Below are 16,771 nucleotides of genomic sequence, written 5' to 3' on the forward strand. Positions count from 1 at the left end.
TAACGATTTCCTTAAATAAATTCTCTCTCTGGAAATACCTATTTTGGTTTCAGTTTTCTGCCTGGCCAGTGACTGAGAGGCACATGAAACATGTCAGTGAGTGATGGATGGTCTGGCGTGGCTGGAGTGTAGGTTGGACATAGGGAAAGTGGAGACCGGAAAGGTAGGTTGTGACCTGGTTGAGAAGGTCCACAACAGGAAATGGGAAACCAGCAAAGACTTATGAGCAGGGTAATGTTTTAAAGGGAAAAGAAAGGTGAGGATAGACCAGAGAAAGGACAGACTGAGGCAAAGCTACCAGATACTTAAATAGAATAGCTTTGAGCTAGGTTAGAGCAATGGGGAGAGACAGAAGGAAATAGATTTGGAGACATTCTCTGTGGGGTGGGTAAGTGTGATGGTTTGAGTCTTTTGTGGAACCCAGAAAATTATGTTGTTAGGGTTAATCTATTCCTGAGTCTGTAAAACTATTGTAGGTGGGAACTTTCAATTAAATTACTTCAGTTAAGAACCTTTGATTAAATTGTGTGATACAGGATGGATCTTAATCGTTTTATTGGAGTCCTTTATAATAACAGAAGAATAAAAAGCTACAGAAATAGAAAAGAGTTACAGAGACAGGGAGGATCCTAGAAACTGAGAGAGAAGGCCCTGGGTGTTGGAAGCTGAAATCAATAGAACTCAAAAGCTGAAAGGAAGCCACTTTAGCCAGACGCTGAAAGCAAGGCGGTCTTGAGAGGGGAGAGACAAGTGGGCATGGCCATGTGCCTTATTGCCCATAGTTTGGGGAAGGAGGATCTTCTGATGATGCGTTGATGTGGATGCTTCCACAGCCCCAGAACTGTAAGCTTTTAACCAAATGAATCCCCATTGTAAAAGCCAACACATTTCGGGTATATTGCTCCCAGCCGTTTTTAGCAAACTAAAATAGTAACAGAGATCCTAAGGTTCCTGTTTTGTGCATTTGTATGCACCATAATATAATTTATTAAGAAAGATAGGAGAAAGAGTTTGATCAGGGAAGAAAATGAACTTCATTTTGGGCCTGTTGACTTTGAGGTCTGTAGGCTTTTCTGGAGAGGTCTTGGAAAAACTAGTTGGTAGTTCAGGAGATAGGTCAGGTTGGAGACATGGACTTTGGGCAGGGATGGTAGTGGTCATTGTTCCAAAAGATGAAGCAAAAGGAGGAGAGGACATCATCCTGGGAGAACAGACCACGTAGACATGAGGACTGAAGATATAACACTGAAGAATGTGAGCATTTAAACCATAGGAAGAGGAAGAAAGACCATGAAGGATGTTGAAAACAAAAGATGTCAACAAAATACAATGATCATATGGGGTATGAAATTAGCTATGAAAGTCTTCCAGCTGTGGGTAACTCTTGATCTAGGTATCTAGGAAGAAACAGACCAGCAGATTATGAGAGGAAGAGCACTTTGAGATGAAGTATGCAATATAAGCATGGCATGCTTGTTTTTGATTGGATATGACAGAATGAATTTTGGAATAATTAGAAAAGGAAGTGAGGAAATTCGAGGAATCAACATTAATGGAGGTTCTCGACAGTGGATAATTTTGCCCCAGAAGGGTCATCTGGCAATGCCTGGAGCCTTGTTTGTTACAACCCGGGGAGGGGAGTGCTACTGACATCTAATAAGTAGAGACTGTAGATGTTTCTAGACACCCTGCAATGCACAGGGCAGCCTCCTCACCCCCATCCAACAAAGAATTATCCTGCTCAAAATGTCAATAATACTGAGGTTAAGAAATGCTAGATTAACAGAACATGGAATCACCAACCTTTTGAGGAGGGGAGTGAAATGATAGCGCAATCTTTGAGCTGTGTTGGTGACATTATACTAGGAGAGAACAAAGAAATTGCCCTTCAGTTAATATTGGAGGTAAATGATGAAGGCATGGATCAGTGTGCCAGCCATGGCAATGAAGATGAGCAGTTTTCCCTGATGTACAGTAGGGAAAGGAGAATGAAGAATCTTTGGCAATTCTGGATCAGAGAGAGAGTTTTCAGGTGAAGAGCGAAGGGGATTAGAGGTGATTCTAAGTACTCAGAGTTGAGATGTAAGAGTGGATTATCTTCTTGGGGGAGTAACTACAGAATATTAGGATTTAAGTTAGACCTTGTAGCATTGCTCACATTTAAAGCATAAAATAAGAGAAATCTCATTCACTGTTGGTCATTTAATTTGATCTCATGAAAGTAGTAAGCTTGCATGAAACTTCAGAAGCCATCTAGACAAGCTCTAGATAAGGAAACTGAAAGCAATTTAAGGTAGAACTAGAATCCAGGTCTCCTGATTTACAGATAACTGCTCTTCACATGGAAGAGAACAGTCAGGAGAAATACAGTAAGTACTGCTGCTCAGTGGTGCAATCTGTGCTCCTCAAATCGTGACTGACTTTCCACTTTCCGGGGAGATACTGCATAACTCTTCTACAGACTCTCGGTAGATTTTTCAGTTGTATTGACCAGCTGCTCTGCTTTCATACTACACTGAGATTATGCAGAGGTCTTTGTTGATAGCATTAAATGTTACATCTGCTAGAGTTCTACCACAGTCTGTCAGAGTCTCCAAATACAAATCTGCTCATACATAAAATATAACCAGAAATATCAAAGTACCAGAAGGTCAAGGCTGAGAATGGCACATAAGTTCACCTCTATGCTCTCATCTCCTCTTTCCCTGTACAAACAAGACATAGTTACTTAGTCATGGCACTCTCTTGCACCGAACTTCAAAATCTTTACCAACATAAGGTTTTAGGTATCTACCAACAGTTGAGAGACCATTTACAGTCCCTGATATTATCTCCAGTTCATCCTGAATGTAGTTATTGGTTAAAAATCCATCTGGAGATTTCCACCCAGTATGTACCTTTCAGTTATCACTCTCTTTACTTGGTGTCCTTCTGTGTGGATTTGCCTAAAATTGAAAACTCTAAACTTATTTTGTAAAATATTTGTTTTAAGCATGTTCCAACTCTTTCTTTATTGTTATTGACAGTTTCAGAGTGTGTTATCTCAGTAAACAGGCAAGGTTCATTTTTTAAAAAATCCTAAAGAATTTATTTTATTCTTGATAAAAATAATTCATTTATGATAGGTCCAGTATCATGCCATTATAACCTATAACCTCCGGTGTTTCTAGATTAGGAAGGCTTTTTGTATAGGTGATCAAGATAATTTATGGACTTTGATGGATGAAGTTATAGTATTAATGTCAGGCTCACAGTTATGTGGACAAAAGATGAAATGTGGAATGCTGGTAGAAAAGCTAAAGTCAGCAAGGTGTTACAATCTATCTGATTCCAACTTCAGGAAGCAAGTCACAACAGTAGGAAAAAAAGCTCCTGCAAATGACATGCATTTATGAAAATATACAAAATTTCCACAGTGAAAGATTAGGAATGAGCTGTATTTCTTCCTCCCTCTTCCACCTCTATTTATTTTTCCTGTTGTGTGGATTGGATGATGATAGTCACAGGATGTAGGTAAACTGCTCAATTCAATTTTTTGCAGGTTTCTTGATTATTAAGTACATATTCTCTTCCCAAATTGCAATCTATTCTCAGAATGTGAGGCTAGAGACCTCTATTCATCTTTCTTCTATGAGTCCTTGCTGGGGGGTATGGGTATAGCAGGTGTAGGGATGTATCCCATAGGTTTGAAGAGGGTGCCAGCCAGGGCGTAGTGTTGCCATTTTGGCTATTCTTATTTTTTGGACATGAAGGGTCACTTATTCTCATATTGGCCATGATGATCCATTTCATTAGTCCAGAAAAGTGATCACTTTTCTGTTTAGGTTTTGTTCAAAGCTCTCCATGTAGTTTCACCCTGTCAGTGAGCTGCTATGCTGGAGCAATGCTGGGTCTGTATTTATAGACTTGAAAGTTTCTCTTTTTGGCTTTGTCTCCTGCACTTCAAGGAATCGATGCAAAGCGTTACAATGACAGCTTTCCTTGATGGCTGTATTAATAAATTGACCTCTACCCTCACCACCTGAAACAAACCCAGGACTGCTGAGGGAAAGATGTTCCAAAGTGTTCCTTTCCTTTTCAAGGAAACATCAAAGAGTGAATAACCTCCAGCGAGCAGGCTAATAACAAAGGTATGTGTGCTGCATTCGGTCCTGACTTGGGCATTTGTGATTCTGTGGCAGGGAGATGAAATGCTCTGATTCTGACCCATTTATAAAAACTCTGTGGCTGCTTTACTAAGTTGTGAGATGGTAGATATAAAACCGAACCTACGAGTTAGCTCCTGGGATAGGGAAAAATCTTTACAGACTGCTGTCTGGTGGCCCATTTGTTTTTGACATCCTCAGTACAGCATTTTTCCCTTTTTATTTTTCCCATTTATGTCTGGCTCTAAGAGGTGGTATGGTACAGTGAGAAGAACAGTAAGCGTGATGAAGCCTGAGTTCTAGTTCTGACTAGCCACAATTTCCTGTAAGACTTCGGCTGTGTCATGACAGCACTTGGCAACCTCCTTCCATTCGACCATCCATCATCCAGCCAGGCCCCGTCCCGGGCGATGGGGAGGTTGTGGTGCGCCATTCCTACAACAGAGCTGCGTATGCGGAGCTTACGGTCCCAGACAGACAAAGTTAGGGAAAGGGTTTGACGTAAGTCTTTCCAAAGTTCTTTCAGACTTTATGATTTGCATGAATGTTTTTTTACCAGAAAGTCTATCATTTTACAAGGCAAAAAGTTAGGAATTCTTTTTTTGTTCAAACATGTGACTGTTGGGCTTTAATATTCTGAGTCCTTGGTGATGATTCAGGGGGCTGTTTTTCACTTGATCTTTTTAAAAAAAAATTTTTTTTTAGGAGGTCCAGGGGATTGAACTTAAGATCTTGTCTATGAGAAGCAGGTGCTCAATCATTAAGCAACGTGCTCCCCAATGAGAGTTGGTTTTTTCCTTTGTTTGTTTTTAGGATGTGCTGGGGACTGAACGCAAAGCCCTCAGATCTGGGAAGCAGGCGCTCAAACGCTTGAGCTGCATCCACTCCCCACTTGATCTATTTTTACCTCTCAGTCTTATCTGTTGCCCCATATAACAGAGGTAGTTTTTGCTTCTCCCATGTACTATGAAAAGAATTAGGTGAAGAATTTGTGATTCAGGTCCTATTTCTACTGGTAACGGGTGAATTTGGGAAAATGCTGTTTTGTACCTCTTTCTCCTCACTTCTAATGTAGAGACAATAACACCTGCCCTGTTTACCCACCTCACAATTGTTGAACACCTCAAGATGAATTATGTGGAGGGGCTTTGAAAAACATGTAAGTATGCTGTGTTAATGTTTAATACCTTCCTTAGTCTCCCTTGATTCTTTTTTTTTTTAATTTCTTTTTTATTTATTTCTCTCCCCTTCCCCATGCCCCCCTCCCCCCATTGTCTGCTCTCTGTGTCCACTTGCGTCAGCAGTACCGGGAATCTGTGTTTCTTTTGGTTGCGTCATCTTGCTGTGTCAGCTCTCTGTGTGTTCAGTGCCACTCCTGGGCAGGCTGCACTTTTTTCGCACTGGGCGGCTCTCCTTACGGGGTGGCTCTCCTTACGGGGTCTCCTTCATTCTAAAAATCTAGAAGAGGAAGGTGGTTTTCCTATTGCTGCCAGGATAATAGAATAATAAACTCCTCACCAGCTGTCCAGTTCCTGGTACTTGAAAAGGAAGCCAACGTCCTTCCTTAAAGATGACACCTGTCTATTTTCTGTGAGTATGAATCTTGAGGGTGGGGTCAACACATGCACTGTTTGAATATTTGTATTCTTCTGTCATGCACGCCACAAAGTCTCGCAAAGTCAGCTTGGAGGTGCAGTGCCAATTTTCTCAGAGGTGACTTGTATCCTCTCATTCCTTATGCTCTCTCCTGGAGCCGCCAGAGTATGCAAGGTGTGTTTTCAGAGTACCGGGGAGGGGCTGAGCTGGAAAACATGGGCTTGCTTCCATTGTCCCAGAGCCCACTGCTTGCCTCTGCAGTGGTGGTGGTGATGGTGGGAAAGTGTGTGCAGATGCAAACAGTATCTGGACTGAAACCTGGGTCAGCAACTCAAGGGGAAGCTTCCTGGCTTTCTCTCTCCAGCCTACGCTCCTGTCTGTGTCTGTCTCCATCTGGGGACAGTGGTGCTGTTGGCATCATCTCCAGCATCCAGCCCCCTTTGTCTCAGTCTAATGAGGCCAAGAAGCAGAGCTGAAAGGAGTGTAAGGAAGCATGTGGATGGGGCCAGCGGGGTGGGCAGATGTGTCTAGACAATCAAGTGCAGCAGATCAGATTCTCACCTTTAAGAACAGCCACATCCTATTCTTATTCATCTGACTTCAAAGCACCTATGATGGAAGTGACGCCTCTTGTCCAGTCAAACGAAACACTGCTAAAAAACATAAAAAATGCCCTGCTCCTTTTGAAGGACCTGCATCTGCAGTATACAGTATCCCAGTTAGTGTGACAGAGATGGCAGTGACTCCAAAGCAGGTGTGAGTGTCACTTACCCAACCCTCCCCCCACCCCCAAAGTTTTCAGTTTTTGCAACCAGAAAAAAAAAAGCCTCTGCTTGCATTGTGAAAGAATTAATGCACTGAGCTCCCACAAGCTGGAGGCTGGGCATCTTTCTCAAAATGATCATTAATGATGTATTGAAATCCTATTTAGGTCAACACCTTCAGACACAGACACAGACCAGGTACTCATGAAAACAGTACTGAGAAATCCCAGAGTTTCTTATCCGGTACCTGAAAATGCACTTGTCTAGTTTAATTTTTTTAAAAAGGTGCAACCTCTACTTTTTTGCCCATGATGAAAGTTGGTGTCCAGTGGAAGGTATATTCACATGTAACCGTATCACAAATCAGGGTAATCAACCATCATTTCAAATTGTGTGGCATTATGATAGGAGGAAGAAGAGATACAGAATGTTTATACAGCATCATCTCCATAAGTGGAGGAGGCATATATGATATATGATATACATTACATATATATGCATTAGAAAAATACCCAAATGATTTCTATCAAAATGTGGCCAGTACCAGTTCAGGTGATTTTAGTAATTTTAACTTTCATAGTTATACTTTTCACCTTACCAAATTGTCTAGAATAAATAGTACTTTGAAGACCTTAAAAATGTCAATAAAAGGAGTTGCTTTTAAAAAGTGAAAGTATCATGCTTTACTGAGATGATAAAGGTATGAGTTTAAGAAATGAATGTGACCGAATTTTGCCATATTTCTGTATCGGCATTAATAATGTATTTTTCTTGTCAAACTACCAACTATCTTGAAAATCTACAAAAATGATCATTATCGCAGAAGAGGTATGAGTGCCTACACGATCCTATAACATTAGAGGATCCTGGACACTGGAGCTCTGTACTTTGCCAAAGCCTCCCCAGCCTCATGCGTGGAAGGGAACCAGCCAAGCCTCCTGGCCTGAAGAGATCTGCAGCGCGAGGGCCATCCTAGCAGTGGCTACTGCAGACTGATGCAAAATGGGCGAACACTTTTGCATTTGAAAATTGAGCCACAGTAATGACTGTGATTGAATTTCCCACCCTTTTCCAGTACAGAGGTTCCAAGTCAGATTTAAATGAACTTAAGAGTTTATGGCTTGAAACTTATCCATGCTACAGATGACGCTTCTCATATCTATGTCCTGTTTGTTGTGGTTTTATTGTTATTAGTACAGTCCCTGGCACTGAACGGTCAGTAAATATTTATTAAAGGAAGCAAAATTTGTCTTTCGTTCTCAGCCTCTTTCTGAACGGTAGCTATATATTTATTATTAGTATTCAGATGGCTGGATGGGTGGGTGGATCAATCCACAGAAATAGATAGCTAGGAGAGGAAAGGAGGAGATAGATATGGATACAAAGCTTATAGGTTGGAGAGTAGGAAATCAATGGAGCTTCTGCTTGATGGCATTTTATTTTCTGGAAAGTAGGAGGTGAAGCCATGTGCTGAAGGGGAGGACAGAGAGGTAAGGTCTGGCCTTAAAAGGAAGGGAATGGGAGAGGAAGCTTCTGGAGACACGCATGAAAATTGCTGGGCAGTTTCGAAAGTCCAGCTTAGGTTGGCTGCTGTGACTTGTCAGAGGTGCCAATACAAGGCGCATCCTGCAGTCGTGGGGAAGAGCAGCAGGGAGAGCGTGGCGACTACATTGGGTTTCTCCATTCAGTATCACAGTCCACACCTCTGAGAGGGGTGGAGGCGAGAGAAAGAAGCCCCACTGACCGGGTGTTTCCACCTAAGACATAAGGAGCATTCTCCTACGTCACTTCCATTAAGCAAACATGTATTAGATTTTATTACAATCTTGGCATTGCCGATAATACAAAAGTGAAAAAGATCATGGTCCTGGAGCAACTTAGTGGCAACTGGTTTTTTTTTTTTTTTAATTGGTTAAATTTGGAACACAGGATAAAGGTAAATCTGGATGGAGCTGTTCTATGTGGACCTGAGAAGGAGGTAAGAGATCATCATAGAGAAACACGAGTAAGTAAAAGGATTTGGTGTTCTTTGAAATGATGTGGGAATTGTGAGAGATAATCCAGAGAGCCCCAAACAATCCAGAAGACAAATTTCTAAAGCATCCTACATTCTGGGTAGGAGGTAGAGCAAGAATACACAGTCCTTTGGTATCCAGCATTAAGAAATGCAAATATCTGGCTGAAAGGAGATAATTGTGTCATTAATTCACAGTGCGCTTTTTAAAAAAGACAGTATTTCAATGCCTTAGAGCCCTTTGTAAAGCTAAAATAAAATTTGAGGTTCCTGTTTGTCAAGCTATAGCCAAATGCCTCCTTAGAGCCTTAATTTTTCCTATATATACTTGGCAGGAGTGTTCTAAATATGGTCTAAGCCCTCTTAGGATTTTTAAACAGCAGGGATATTTAAGTATGAAAAATCGCTACTGAAATCACAAAGCAGTAACTTTTCTTAATGATTTTCTTTTTCCTGGGAATCACTGTAATTCACTCCTGTCTGCTGTGGCCTTGCTGTCACCACAGTCACCCCTGACAATGTCAAAGCAAGTCTTGGGAGGTGATTTTATAATGTTAGGATGAAACAAAGCTATTTCCCTGCTAATGCCAATGTCAAGGCAAAATGAATTGGTGTCAATAAATTCAAGGTGAGGAAAACAACGTTATAGAATCTAGAGAATGAACAAAATGATGACATGAGTCATTTACTTGACACCAAGTAAAAATGACTGCTAATTTTCAAAAATGTATTTGCTCCTGCACTGGAGACCATGCATTTTAAATTTACTGAAGCTACCCCAGTTACGAAAGGACAAAGGGGTTACAGTTATCGACACCAGAAGCATGCCTTTTCAGTGAAGTTGAGGCTGACTGTTGGAATTCGCCTGGTCTTTATAAATTCCTGAGACACGCAAAATTTGAACCACAGAGTTTAATAATTGTTTACTGTGGTGGTGCCTGGGTTGAATACTGACATTGCCACTTGTTGCTCTGCAGTCTGGATTCCTGAACCTCTATTTCTTCATCTGTAAAAGAGGCCATTTCACAGGGCTGTTGAGAGCGTGAGACATCATTCAACTCAGCGATTATTATTAAGTGCTTTATAAGTACCAGACACTGCTCAAAGTCCTGCAATAAGGAGACGGACTGCAAGAGCCATGGAAGTGGTCTTGATTATTATAGGTTTGTGGCTTCACGTCTCATTAGATAATGCAACTACACATAGGGTATGCTCCTGCCTTCTATTTCAATTGTATCACTCATAATTTCTTGCTTCCTTGGCGCTTAATAAATACTTGTCAATTTATAAAAAAGTCTCAGCTGTACAATTCCTGAGGTGAGAAAAACAATTGCTTAACTGTTGAAAGTAGATCTATTTGTTCATTATTTTAATGAAAAGAATAACAGACACACGTCTTTTAAGAAAAGTTCAGGTCAAGACAGGGATGCTAGAGTAATGCTGGGTAATTCTATGCATTGTAACTTTTATTGAAATTAAACCTTAAAGATGAGGGAGAAGGAAGAGGCTGTTAGGAAAATCACCACCACCTGAGAAGCCTCCTAAGCCCAGACCCCACCTACCCTGTCTCTTTCTCTGGGGAACTCAAAAGCACACACCAAGTGACCATCGGCCCTTGCCCTACCTCCTTTTCTGTTGTGTGCCATTCCACAACCTGGGGGAGATGCCAGACCTTAAACCCAGCTGGGAACAAGCAGCCCCAGATGCTTCTCAGAACAGGCTTTCTCAGGGGCGAGGCCCCTCCTCTACATGGGTAAAAACCACACGCCAACTGTGTAGATTGGTCTCTCTTTTCTCTGATGTGACGTGAGGTGGGCAGAGCTGCCATGTCATACTGACCCTGACGTGGCGTGATTTGGGCTACCCCGGGAGATAGGCCGTGTTGGGACATCTTCCCCTACTCTTTTGGACTCAGTGCTGTGTAAGTGGCGAAGAGATTCTTTGTCCTTTCTAAACTCTTTATCCTTAAAGGGATCATTTGCTGGAAGTTTCTGTAGGGCCCTGAGCCTGTGTCCCAAGACACACTGTTGCAGCACCTTGCCCCACAGAGGCGCACAGGGTCCTTCACTGACATCCAGAGGAAACCTTTTGGCTTAAGTAAAAGGTATGCGACTTTGTACAAAACAAGAACAAATCTATATGGTGGATGACCTGAAATGGGGAAAATGAAGTCATTGCAGGTGTAGAAAAAGGTATGTTAAGGCTTTTCCTAAGAAGAGCAAGGCTATTGGGCCCCAAGAGAGATGTGAGGTAGTTAAACCAAAATCAGACTCTGCCCAGCAGTGCGTGTGAGCTGTGCTTTGGGAACGTTCAGATCCAGCAGCAGAAAGAAAAAACCATCATGAATTGATTTGGATACCACTGGGAGGCCGTGCACACTACTTAAGGCAAGTGCAAAGGTGCTAAAGCTTCTCCTGGAAGGAGACTAAGGCATTCCGAGGTTAGAGCAAGCACTTCATACTAAAGTTTTGTTGGGTTCGCTTTCTTTATTCTTTGAATATTTATACTTTTATATTAATAAGGAGTTCTTCCAGAATGTAAGCTCCAAAAAGACAAGGGACTTCTTGAAGTTTTGTTCCTTGCTATAGGCACGATTTTTACAGCAGTGCCTGGTAAGGGCCAGTACTCAATGAATACTGAGTGTTTTTGAATGAATGAATAAATGATTTTTTATACGAAAACCAACACAGAGCTCATATCCATTGCTTTCTTTCATTTCCTAAAATAGCTTCCCAAATGCAACTTTCTCTCCCCTGAAATTCAAATTGCTCAGAATCACGATAACCAGATTGTGCTTTCTCACAAACAGTTTTCACCACACCCCTCCCACATTCTCTCACTCATAACCTTAACGACTCTCCAGCTTATTGGGTAATACCTGATTCCTTACTTCCTATAATCAGGATTCCCGCAAATGTGATTAAAACCTCTTTATCATCTGCTTTTATTCCCCAACGTGAACTTTCTACTCCTGCCTAATCCCTTTCTTAAACACACACACAACTGAAATGAAAGTAAGTTAGAATTAAAAGGCCAGGCACTTTTATATATGTCATCTCATTGAATATTTCCAGTAACCGGACAGGATAGTTACTGTGACAGTTTCCGCTGGATGAGAAACCTGTGGCTCTTTTACCCAAGCTCCACCAGCTCCTGAGGAGCAGAAGCAGAGCTGGACCTTTGGCCTCTCAGCTCCCACATAATGGTCCACCTGCTCTCCGCGCCCTTGTCTGCCTCATGCTGTGTGTCTCCTGGTGTGTCCTTCCCTGTTCTATCCACTGCCCTTCAGGGTCACGGACAACCCCCACCATGAAGACTTCTCTGCCTGTTCTAGCCTGCGCACACCAGCTCTTCCTTGGAAGCCTTACAGCAGATGACGTAGATACAGACACAGATGTAGACATAAGAGAAAGACAATTTGAACAGCCAGGATTGAAATTTTGGTTCCACCACATACTAGCTGGATGATCTGCTGCAAATCGTTCAACCTATCTTTGCCTCATTCATAAAATGGAGATACTTGAACACCCAGTATCCACCTCATAGGACTGTTACATAGATAAAATGAGTTAATACCTACAGAGCTAGAACAAAGCTGGGCAGAAAAGTTTAGTCAATGTTAAGTTTTACTTGACACTTGGACACTTAAAGCAAACATTTCTTTTCCACGTGCATTTCTTGCCTCTCCAGCTAAAATATAAGCAATGGGAGAGCAGAGCACTGCCTTGTATCTCTTTTTATTGTCCACACTGAACAGCAGGGCGGTTTGCACAGAGAGGGCAGTCCACAAACAGCAGCAGTCATCTGTTTGACGGCAGCAGTCGTCTCTTTTATCTTTTAATGCTCAGCATCTATTCTACTTCCTGGTACAATACAGGAGATCCTTAAAGATGTTTTTTAAGCCATGTCTGGTTTCCTAAAGTAACTTAGAAGTTAAATCCTCCCTGCGAATATAACTGAAAATAATAAGAATTTCATTACTGATTTCAGTAGAGTCCCTTAACTTAGCAATTTTTAATATATGTTGTTTCAATTTCTTTGGTCAGGCAGGAAGGAGAGAGGGAGAGCTGTGGGACGAGAGAGGCAGGGAGGGCAGAGAAGGAGGTGAAATGTGGGGTTGAGTTGATTGGGAGGGAAATGCCCATAAAAACCTACCTAGACATGCAGGGCCTGTCATCTTCCGTGGGAGTCCCAGCTCTGCCTGTTTGGGGGTATGAAGTGAATTTAAAGTTTAAAACCTTCAAGGTCTTAAACTAAAACCAGATTTTGGATTTAATTTCTATCTAGGCTATTTTACTCCTAGGATCGGAGGGATTAATGAATCTCATGTACTCTGCATTAATAACAACAACAACAAAATAAACAGAAACAAAAGCAGAAGGGTGAACAGGCAGATCCCCTACCTTTCGCACTCTCCAAATTACCCTTCAGACTTGCCCTGAGACCAGTGCAAGACCGTGCACTAGGGCAGACGCTCTTCTTAAGACTTGGATATGCTGCTTGGTATGCTGTGTGGGTACGGTTGGATCATTTTATCTGCTTCGTCTTCTAGGGCTCTATAAAATATTTTTTTTAACCTTTATTCCACAGGAGCCTCTTGTTTAAAGTTCTTGCACTCACCACCTCACTTTGCCCTGGGTGCCTGCTCCCTACTTCTGCTACATTAGTCTCGGCCTTTCTGTCCAGGTCACCCATTTCCACGCGGTGCTTGATTTTCACACCAGTCAAATAGTTCGAATATTACTCCAGCCTATTTAGGATCTGTTTCAGACAGGTCTCTGAACTGTTAAATCAGGGAATTCCTTTGCAATAATAATAATACTGATGCTCATAAACCTTTATGCTTATCAACTCCACCTTGAAAGCTTCACTGTTTTAGTTCCAAGGGGAGGCTGGACCAGGCAGAGCAGTCTATTCACAGATTGCGATGAAAGAAAGGATTCGCAAGGGTGGGGTTGGGTCACAGACTTTTTTTTTCCCAAATGTGTAAAACTGATGTCCTTGCTTATGTTAAGTAGAGGGGAAGAGGCACAGCTCGAAGGATAAGGAGTTGCAGGCAAGGCTGATACTTTGAAGCTGTCACCCTGTTGCCACTTTGATTTTTTGGAAAATATTATTAGAAGCCTATCTTTACAGTCTCTGAAGAAAGGATATATTTTCAAAATAGCCACAAATCTGCCAAATCTACAAAAATGGAAATGTATCCTAATATGACTACATTGCATTTCTCATATATCGGGAGCCTTTGGCAATTATTAAGGCCAATGATGCTGTAAAGAAGGATGATAACTTAATAAACACGTTGAAGGGACTCCAAGGACATAATTAGAGGCCTTGTATATAGACCAGGTAGTAAACTGTTTGAAAAACATATTGCAAAACACAAGTACATTTTGGCTCTTGACATTTTTCTGAGCGCTCTTAGGCTTTCTTTTTGCCTAATACTCAAATATCTAAAAATGCGCCAATTAATATCACAGGTTATTCATTTGCTACTTTAATATTCATCAATTTAATTTTCTGGAAACAAGTCTAAAAAGCAAAGTTACCAAGATCTGGAATTGTGTATTCTTCTTTCTAGAATTATGTAACTAATAGGATGGTGAAATTTTATGATAAAAATTCATTGTCAATAAAGAAGTGGCATGCCAAAATTTCAAGATAAATATATTTGTACGACCAAGTTATAAACCACATGATAGAGATTTAGTTTAGAATGTTAACACCAATAGATCTTTTACTATATGGTCAATAGCAATAAAATGAAATAATGAGAACAATCGAATGAGTGCACAGGAAGGTAAAGGATTTTCAGTGATTTCCACTGAATCAGTTCATTTCCTAAGAAGCACATAACTACTTCATGTTGAATTGGGTACTTGGCTAATGACACAAAAATGCATGGTTGATCCGTGCTAAGTAGACTGGGAAGCTAGTTCAGAATATCTTTAACTGGAAACCAGTGAAGGCACAATGAAGACCTGAGCTGGCATGGGGGGAATGCCATGGAGAAACCTAATTTCCTGGTTTGTTTGATGATGGACCCAAGAGACAACTAGAGACATCCTGAAACTGTTTGTCTCCTAGCCATCCTTTGCCAGGACCAGTAGCAAGAGCTCTGGAATTAGACAAATGTGGGGTAAAATCTTGTCTCCTCGGCTCGACTTCTATATCTGTAAAACAACTACAATGTATTTACCGAGTAAGATAGCTTTGAAGATAAAAATTGACAATGCATCTAAAGAGCTTACTTGTAAGTGGGAATTATTTGGATTATAGAGAGCTTTATATGAGCTATAATGGTGTAGGAACATGTGGCAAGGCATGGCTTCTTAAATGTTCGCTCCTCTCCTTTTTATGAGTTGTTTTTTAAAAATTCTTGACATAGTCTTTCTTCCTGCTTGATAAGTACAACGAAAATTGCATACTGATAAGTCATTATTTGGATCACGTTTAGGGAGGATTCAGTCAAAGCATAGCAGCAGCAACAACAACAACAACAAAAGCTAACATTTATGTATTGCACACTTACTCTGTAGCAGGCAATAGTCTAAGAGTTTCTCATGCATCGACTTATTTAATCCTTTTAATGATCTTAAAAAATAGGAACTCTTTATCTCACGAGTTCATAGATGGCTGAGGGAAGTTAAACCACCTGTCTAAGGTGACCCAGGGAGTGGGCGGCGGAGCCAGGTTTCCCACCCAGGTGTGTATGGTTAACCATTTTGTTCTTCTGCCTGGAATACTGTGAATTTAGTGCTTTTATACCTCTGTTTCCTTCTCCACCACAGAAACAGGTAGGAAGCATTATTACAAGGTATTAAAAGTACATCTCTGTTGCAGACCACCTCAAAGTTTAGGTTTAAAACTGAGTTTCTCAACAGAGGCAGGTTCAGACTACAATGGGTCTTTTCTGCTCGTTTTCATTTTCTGCTTTGCCTCCAACCCAGTTCAAGCCACTAACATCTCTTAGCTGGGCTACTATTCCCACTCATGCCCTCCCTCCCACTACCTTCTCCTACATCTTATATAGAAACAAGAATTATTATTTTTTTCATTTAACTCCCCAAGTCAAGCCACTTCCTGCTTAACGTTCACTGTACTTAGAATATAATGCACACCTGACCCTGCCCTTCAAGCCAGTGATTTGGTTTCTTTCTCCCTCCCCTACCTCGTCTCAGATCGCCTCCCTCTCACTCTCCAGGCTCCAGCCCCGCTGGTTTCCTTCCTCTTTCTGAACACACTGAGCTCCTTCCTACTCCCTGGACTTTGCAGGAGTGGCTGCCCTTGCACTCTTTCCCCAGAACTTTCCACAGTGGGCTGTTCCTGACACCTGGGTCTCAGTCGAAGTGTTACCTTCTCAGAAAGCTCTTTGCGGACGACCCAGTCTGCAGTGGTCTCCATCCACTCTTTGTTTACTTGCTTACCATCTGCCTCCCACTGACATTTGAGCTCCTTGAAAGCAGTACCCAGAATAGTGCCTGGCACAGGATTTGTGCTCCACATATTTTTTATTGGATAAATCGATGGCTTTTTGGCTTGTTTCACCCAGCATTTTTGGGGGGCATGTGTCTAAAAATAGGGCAAGGCTCATAATGGATTTCGTGGAGCTCTTATGGATAGGTTGGATTTTAACTGCTTTTCTATCCTAGGATTAGATAAACTCTTCTGAAGCCTTCTGGGCTTTAAGGCCTGATGATGACTATGCCAGCCCCTCTGGAGTTAAATATCACACAATGTGTCACAGCACTGTCCTTTTAAATTCTTACTTTTTTTTTTCTTGCGGCCTAGCTCTAGGGGAATATTATGCACTTGGCAATCCAGCTGAAATTTCCCCTCCGAGAAGGGCTCATTCCTCTTGATGGATGGACAGTTTCCAGCATCGGTTTGCACAGCTAGGCTACCTCCTAATTTCTAGTTTGGTATAAACGTGAAAGCTGAAGGATGTACTGCTGTCAAAACAGAACCTCTCAAATAATTACAGCCATTATTTGATACAGAGCTGCCGTTTTCCCTGGCAGTGCAGCCAGGCTACTAGGAATATATAAATGGTCATAAGAAGTCAATATTTAAACCGTGGACCATAGAGGAAATAATTTCTTATCCCAAATAGGAAACTATTGGATTTCCTCGCACTCTTAATTGCCAAAGTTATTCCAAAGTGCGAAATCTGTCCTGCCTGATAAAATATTACCGCTGAGTACTCGGAAAGCCGAGGAGAAATCAGCTCACCTATTTCTGAGTAAAAGAGA

The 16,771-nt window shown here is 41.5% G+C and overlaps 1 protein-coding gene and 1 long non-coding RNA gene across 6 annotated transcripts in view; one reads left to right on the forward strand and one right to left on the reverse strand.

The window, feature by feature from the left end:
• NTNG1 (netrin G1) overlaps positions 1-16,771 on the reverse strand; it is a 356,764-nt gene that overhangs the window by 4,872 nt on the left and 335,121 nt on the right. The gene's annotated exons all lie outside the window — the stretch shown is intronic.
• LOC139439648 (uncharacterized) lies at positions 5,608-9,813 on the forward strand. The gene is made up of 2 exons (XR_011649608.1): positions 5,608-5,735; positions 7,329-9,813. It is a non-coding gene; the product is annotated as an uncharacterized lncRNA (long non-coding RNA).

The sequence above is a fragment of the Dasypus novemcinctus genome, chromosome 9 (assembly GCF_030445035.2).
Source record: "Dasypus novemcinctus isolate mDasNov1 chromosome 9, mDasNov1.1.hap2, whole genome shotgun sequence".
NCBI lineage: Eukaryota > Metazoa > Chordata > Mammalia > Cingulata > Dasypodidae > Dasypus > Dasypus novemcinctus.